Source organism: Vidua macroura, chromosome 10, assembly GCF_024509145.1.
Source record: "Vidua macroura isolate BioBank_ID:100142 chromosome 10, ASM2450914v1, whole genome shotgun sequence".
NCBI lineage: Eukaryota > Metazoa > Chordata > Aves > Passeriformes > Viduidae > Vidua > Vidua macroura.
Genome location: NC_071580.1, coordinates 18,922,663 through 18,928,662, shown reverse-complemented (window position 1 = coordinate 18,928,662; position 6,000 = coordinate 18,922,663). Strand labels below are relative to the sequence as shown.

Here is a 6,000-nt window from a genome sequence, read left to right as displayed (position 1 = left end):
AGCACACATCTTTCCTACCACTTTTGATCACCCCATAGGCTCTGCATCCACATTCCACAGTAGGTGTGTAAAGGGAATTAGGGCATTCTCCAAATCTGCAGAATTGATTTTAGGGTCTGGTTTAGGAATACATGAAAATTTGGTGTATTTGAAAGGTGATCAGCTTGCAGGATTGAACAAGCACTCCTGCTAGTGGAGCAGAATTGGCTCCTGTGAGGGGACAGGCTGGTTAGCTGGGAACTGCTTTGTTTGGAGCAAATCCTGGTGAGTACTGTGCAAGTTATGGAATGAATTTACTTTTATCAGCTGCACAGGAGAAGTGTTAGTTATATCTTTGTGCTGAAATTTGTGGCATTTCTTCCAAAGAGCCGTGACAGCTTCCAGCCGTACTCCCGGTGAGTCAGATATCAGAAGAACGTGCCAGCGGAGTGAGCGGCAGTAGCCACCTCGCCCAGCTGCGGGACGTGGTCATGCCGCACCTCCGGGGAACTGACAGCCATCCTCTCCAACGCTGCAAGCTAAAAGCAGCGGGAAGTTGAAAACCAGCGCTGGGGCATGGGGAACGGAACTCGGGCTGGGTGCCCGCTGTTGGCCCCGGAGCCTCTCGCTGCTCTCCGCAGCTGTGGCTGTGAAAGAAGGCGACTTCAGAGGGCTGACATTTCCCGGCTCCTTGGCGGGCGAGCCGCGTATGCGGAGGGCGGCAGCGGGCGGCCCGTCCCTCGTCGGCTGCGGGACCCGTCCCGTCCCGACCCGACCCGACCCGTCCCGTCCCGTCCCGTCCCGTCCCGGCCGTGCCGCGCGGAGCTGCCCGGGCGCTGGCGGGGCGGCGGCGGCGGCCGGCAGGGGGCGCGGGCGGGCGGCGTGGCCGGGGGGGCGGCGCTAGGGTGGGCCGGGCGCTCGGCGGGCGCGGAGCCGCGGCCGTGGCGTGGCGGCTCCGGCGGCTCCGGCGGCTCCAGCTCCGGGCCCGGGAGGAGGTGTCGAGCGCGGAGAGGCAGGTAAGGAGCGGCTGGGACAGCGCCTGGGGCGCGCCGCCGGGGTGCGCTGTGCCTGGTGCCCCGGTACGCCGCTGCTGTGTCCGCGGTGCTCCGCTCCCCCGGTAGGGGCTCGGCGGAGCAGGCGGGCGGTCGCTGCCGACGCCCGGGGACGGCGGGGGTGCGGCCCGCGCTCGGCTCCGAGAGGGGTGGCGGGAGCGCTGCGGGCGCGGAGCCTCGGCCGGCCTGGCCTGGCGGGCGGGGGCTCGGCCGGCGGCCCCTCCGCGGGGCCTCGGGGCGGGTCAGCCCTGCAGCCCTGCCGCCGGTCGGGACCCGGGCTGTGCGAGACCCGCTGGGATCGAGCCGCTGTGTGCCCGCCGCTGTGTGCCCGCGGCGCAGGGCAGGGGCTGGCAGGGCTCGTCCCCCTGCGAGTCCCCGCGTGCAGAGCCTGGCTCGCCTGTGCCCGCCTCGGCTGGCAGCGAGCGGGGCTGCTCCGGGTGCCGGGGCTGCTCCGGGTGCCGGGACTGCTCGGGGTGCCGGGGCTGCTCCGGGTGCCGGGACTGCTCCGGGTGCCGGGGCTGCTCCGGGTGCCGGGACTGCTCGGGGTGCCGGGGCTGCTCGGGGTGCCGGGGCTGCTCCGGGTGCCGGGACTTGCCATCCATTGTTGGCGGATTCACTGTGGCCGGAGTAACTTCGTGTATCCACCTGTTTCCTGATGCCTCTTGTCTTTAGCGTATCCCACAGCATCCTTTTCATCGCAAGTACTTAAGCTAGATATTTCTAGGGCCTTGAACAGACTTCTTGTATTTCTGTGCTGCAAGTTCCCGAAAAATAACCCTGAACGTTTTGACAAGCATGGGTTTCTCATTGGAAGTGTGTTCTGAGGTGGACATTGTCTTGGCCTTCGTGCAGAGTGTGGCCCTTAAAAAAAACAAGACAAAACTCTGTGAAAGTGTGTTTTAAAATGCCAGGAAGTAAGGAGTAAACAATGCCTTTGTAAACACTGTAACCTGAATTTCTGGACTGATCACTTTACATAAAGTCTTCGAAATTACCGGGTAGGGAAAGCATGTGTAATGACTTTATAAGCCTTTTATTTTGTCTGGCATCATAGTCTCAGATGAGCATCTGAGTACAGAACTTAAATTTTCTCTTCTACAAATTTTACAAAGATATTTTTATGTGATGAAAAAGCCAGTACTGAATAAGTGGCTCTATCTTTGACTAACTGCAAAAGCTGTCACATATAATAAGTTATTGTGCCAGTATTACAATAGTAATGGGATATTAAACCAGCACATTTTGGCAGTAAGTAGCTGTAATGCTTATGCCCTGTTTTGACATCTCTAGAAGGAGGATTAGCTCAGACAGAATTTGTAGTGGGAGGGTGTGAGTGAGATGAAAAGCAAAAGCTGCTTAATTTTAATCTTCTCAAAAAGGTAACTACAAGTAGTGCACATGGTTAAAACACATATGGTGCTCTCTGTAATGGCTTTTAATTGTAGTATCTTGATTATGTTATGTAAACTCAGTAGTGCTGAAATACTATTTTTATAAGATTTAGTCCATACTGAACAAGCTCCCTGTTCTGGGGCAAAGGAAGCATTGAGGGACAGAGGTGTCATAGGGACAGTCTGACAATAACAGATCTGTAAAATGGCTTTGGTGTAACTGAGGCTCTGTCTGTACCTGTGTGGAAGTGTGCCTCGGGTTAGGCTGCAGCCTTTAACTTAAATGGTTTAATTTTCCTGATTGGGAACTTCATTTTCTCTAACAGCTTTCTTTTGTCTTCCGAGCCTTTTTTTTTTTTTTTTTTTTTTTTTTTTTTTTTTTTTTTTGGTCTAGTTTTAGAGGTGGGCATCTTGGAGTGAAGAAACACAAAAAGCAATGCTTCACATTGTGAAAAATCACTGTCCCCCATGAAGTGTGCTTCCTCCAGTGGTTTTACAGGGGAGTGTGTATTTTTTACACACTTCCCATAACCTCCTTAGACAAAAGAAACCTAAAGTGTCCTGTGAGGTTTCTTATGTATGTATTTTTTTATTTTCACAGTCTCTTTGAAACTAGACTTTAGTTGAATTTTTTTGGATGCTTTTTTTCTGAGGAAGTTGCAAATATTAAAAAGAAAAAAAATTCTTCTACATAAAAAGGCTTTGTATCTTAAGTGTGTCTGCATGTTATTGCCCAAGAAATGACTGGTGGAATCATGTGGTTCTAAGTGTGGCTTTTATCTGGATTTATGGTCAGTTCTAGTTGCATATTCTTGTCATCTCCCCACAATTTTATCTTTTGGCCAACAATAGCATGTTGGCAATTAATTAAGTGGAAAACCACTGTGAGATGTATGTTGCTCACAAGCATACATCATGTGAGCATAGGAATGAAATGTTAAGCCACCTACTAACATATGCTTTATGATTTAGATTTTTGGTTTATGATGGATGCTGCAGGGGGGGTGGTGGTACTTTAATTGTTCAAGAGGGTGGAGTCTTCAGGCCTGCCTCTACCAAAAGGATGAAGGTGCTCTCTCAAGGAGCTTGGGAGTGTGCACAAAATACACAGCTATTGCTTTGGCTGTTAGGAGAATCATTTGGTGAAGGAGGTATGAGAAGACTAAAGAAGGAGGAGTTTGCTATAGGGAATGCAGGAAGGATTTGGGAGTTACTGGTAGATTGTTACCAAGAATGTGCAGGGAAAGAAATTGTAGCAGCCTGACAGGCACTGGGGCAGCACATACAAACAGCAGCCTCAAGGGTGAGAAAAAGCTGCTTAAAAAGAACCTCTGTGGTCCAAATGTTGGACAAAGAGTGTGGTTTGAGTCACAACTGTCCCAGCAGTGCATCACATCTGGGAAATGTTTGAACATAGCCTTTAATCTTGATTCTCTGGGAGAGGGAGGCAGTAAGTGAGCTTTGATTCACATTCAGAAGGGTATATTAAAAAAAACTCTGTCTTGGGTGGTAAATTATATATATATATAAAAAACACCCTTAAATTTTGCAGCAAAAAGGGAAGAAATGTCAAATATTTGGGAGGAGACTTAAATGTAGATTTGATGCAAGATTTTTACTTGCATGGGTTTGAGTGTCATGGCAATTTTAATGTACTTGTATTAAAATACTGCAGTACTGATAAAATATGGTGCTTCAAAATGCACATTTTCTTATTTTCTTTGACATGCTTTTGAAAATGCTTTCCATAACAGGGAATGGAAATGCAGGTCAGTGTATGGCATAAGTTACACAGAAACAGAATTGGAAACCGTTGATTATAAAGCTGTGTAAAGGATGATGATGACTGAAGGTTTCTGGAGCAGTTTTCCAGGACAATACTAGAAATGCAGTACAGACTGTGACATGCTTCATATTCTGTTAAAATCAGGCTGCACTTTGGTGAATCCCAAAGTGAATCCCCTGAAGCAAGCATTTAGCTTTGCTCACTATTTGGGGCAGAAGAATTTGGGAAATGTTATTGTCTAAAATACATGAGTCTTAAGTCAATGTAGGAGCACATGGCTTGTTTTGTGCCATTGGGTTTAGGTTAGAATTCAGAATTTATGTTCTTGTTTGTCTTGAAAATATTCGATGTTCTCTGATTACAGCTGGGTGAGGCATTTTCTTGTTCAGTGAAGAAACAGAAGAGTGGGAAGGTGTACTGTGACAAATGGCATTTACAATTCTTTTTGAAAAAACAGATAATGCCTGAATCATCAATGTAATGGTTCATCCTAAACAGCAAGAAAGAGCTTATTCTTTTTTTGCATTGTGCAAGCTGATAATAGAAACATTTGCCAGCAGGGCTACAAAGGTAGATGGTAAGTGTGTGATTAGGCACCAAGTGGTTCTGATGACAGGCAGAGGATTCACTGTATGATTGACAGGCTATTTCATATTGATTAGAGAAGTAAACTGGGTTTTGAAAAGCTAGGCAGCTGGCATATTTCTTAAAAGCAACTGATTTTTGGAAGCTGAAATAATTAGGCTTGTTTGTGCCACATGGTGAACACTTCCAGAACGGCTGTCTGGAAATACTCATCAGTGGCTGTTTTTCAACTGATCCATTCATAGTTTCTACAGCCACCCAGAACTTTAGCATAAACCAAGAATGAAGCCAGTTTCTCCCCAGAATTGTCACATTCATGGTTTCCCTTGTGAAAATAAAAACATAGACACCACAGCTGTGTGCCAGTGTGTGCAATAATAAATGTCCCAGTTACTCGTGTAGTGCAAGGTGCTGTGCTGTGCCTTGCAGATGCTGGCCGTGGCTGATGGGCACCCTGCAGACAGACAGCTGGTACCCTCAGTGGTTAATCATTGTTAAAAGGACAGAGTGATGCTGGCACTGGTTCTTGCACTTTGCCCTGTGTTTCTCGTGCTTTATTCTCCTTCCCTGTGTCTGTGGTTGTGGTGTTGGTTTGTCGATTGCTCCTGAGACTGAACACAGCCTTGTGTTTCTCTCTCTGGTACCTTTGGGTACCTTCATGGGGAGCTTCTGTGGGCTGATAAAATGTAAAACCAGCTAAGCAACAAAACCAAACAACAGAACTGTAGCCAAAGGGCCTTTCCAAGGAAATGCTGGGACATGATGTTTAATGCCAGTGCTGTTTACCTAAATCAATTTTTATTTTTCTTTTTGAAGCAGTAACTCTCCTGCCTGCACCTGTGTGTTCAGCTGTCTCTCTCTGTAAGATGATGTGTTCCTGGTGGTTAGCTTGTGCTGCTGGCATGAGGATCCAGGGAAGAGCCAGGCATGCCCTTTTGCCAGCAGCGTGGCAGTTTTCCCAGTATGTTGCCTGTGTTATTCCCCATTCAGCTCACAAGCAGCCAGGCAAGTTGGCAGCTGTGCAGTGTTGTGGGGAGGGAAGGGCAGCAGAAAATGCTGACTGTGTGCTAATGCATCTTTGTAATCACCATTCTGGGGTTAGATTGCAGGAAGTTGACAAAACTGCTGAATAAAGTATGTTTGATCTTTTTTTTCCCTCTCCAGTATGAGTTGCAATGGGTAATAGTAGAATGTGTGGAGAAGCACA

At 48.1% G+C, this 6,000-nt stretch overlaps 1 protein-coding gene across 1 annotated transcript in view; it reads left to right on the top strand.

Annotated features, from left to right (window-relative positions):
- The first annotated feature begins 928 nt into the window (after window positions 1–928).
- Window positions 929–6,000, top strand: part of PXYLP1 (2-phosphoxylose phosphatase 1) — a 48,583-nt gene continuing 43,511 nt past the window's right edge. The window contains exon 1 of the mRNA XM_053986807.1: window positions 929–995. The gene's annotated coding sequence lies outside the window, so the exon portion shown is untranslated. The remainder of the gene's footprint in view (window positions 996–6,000) is intronic.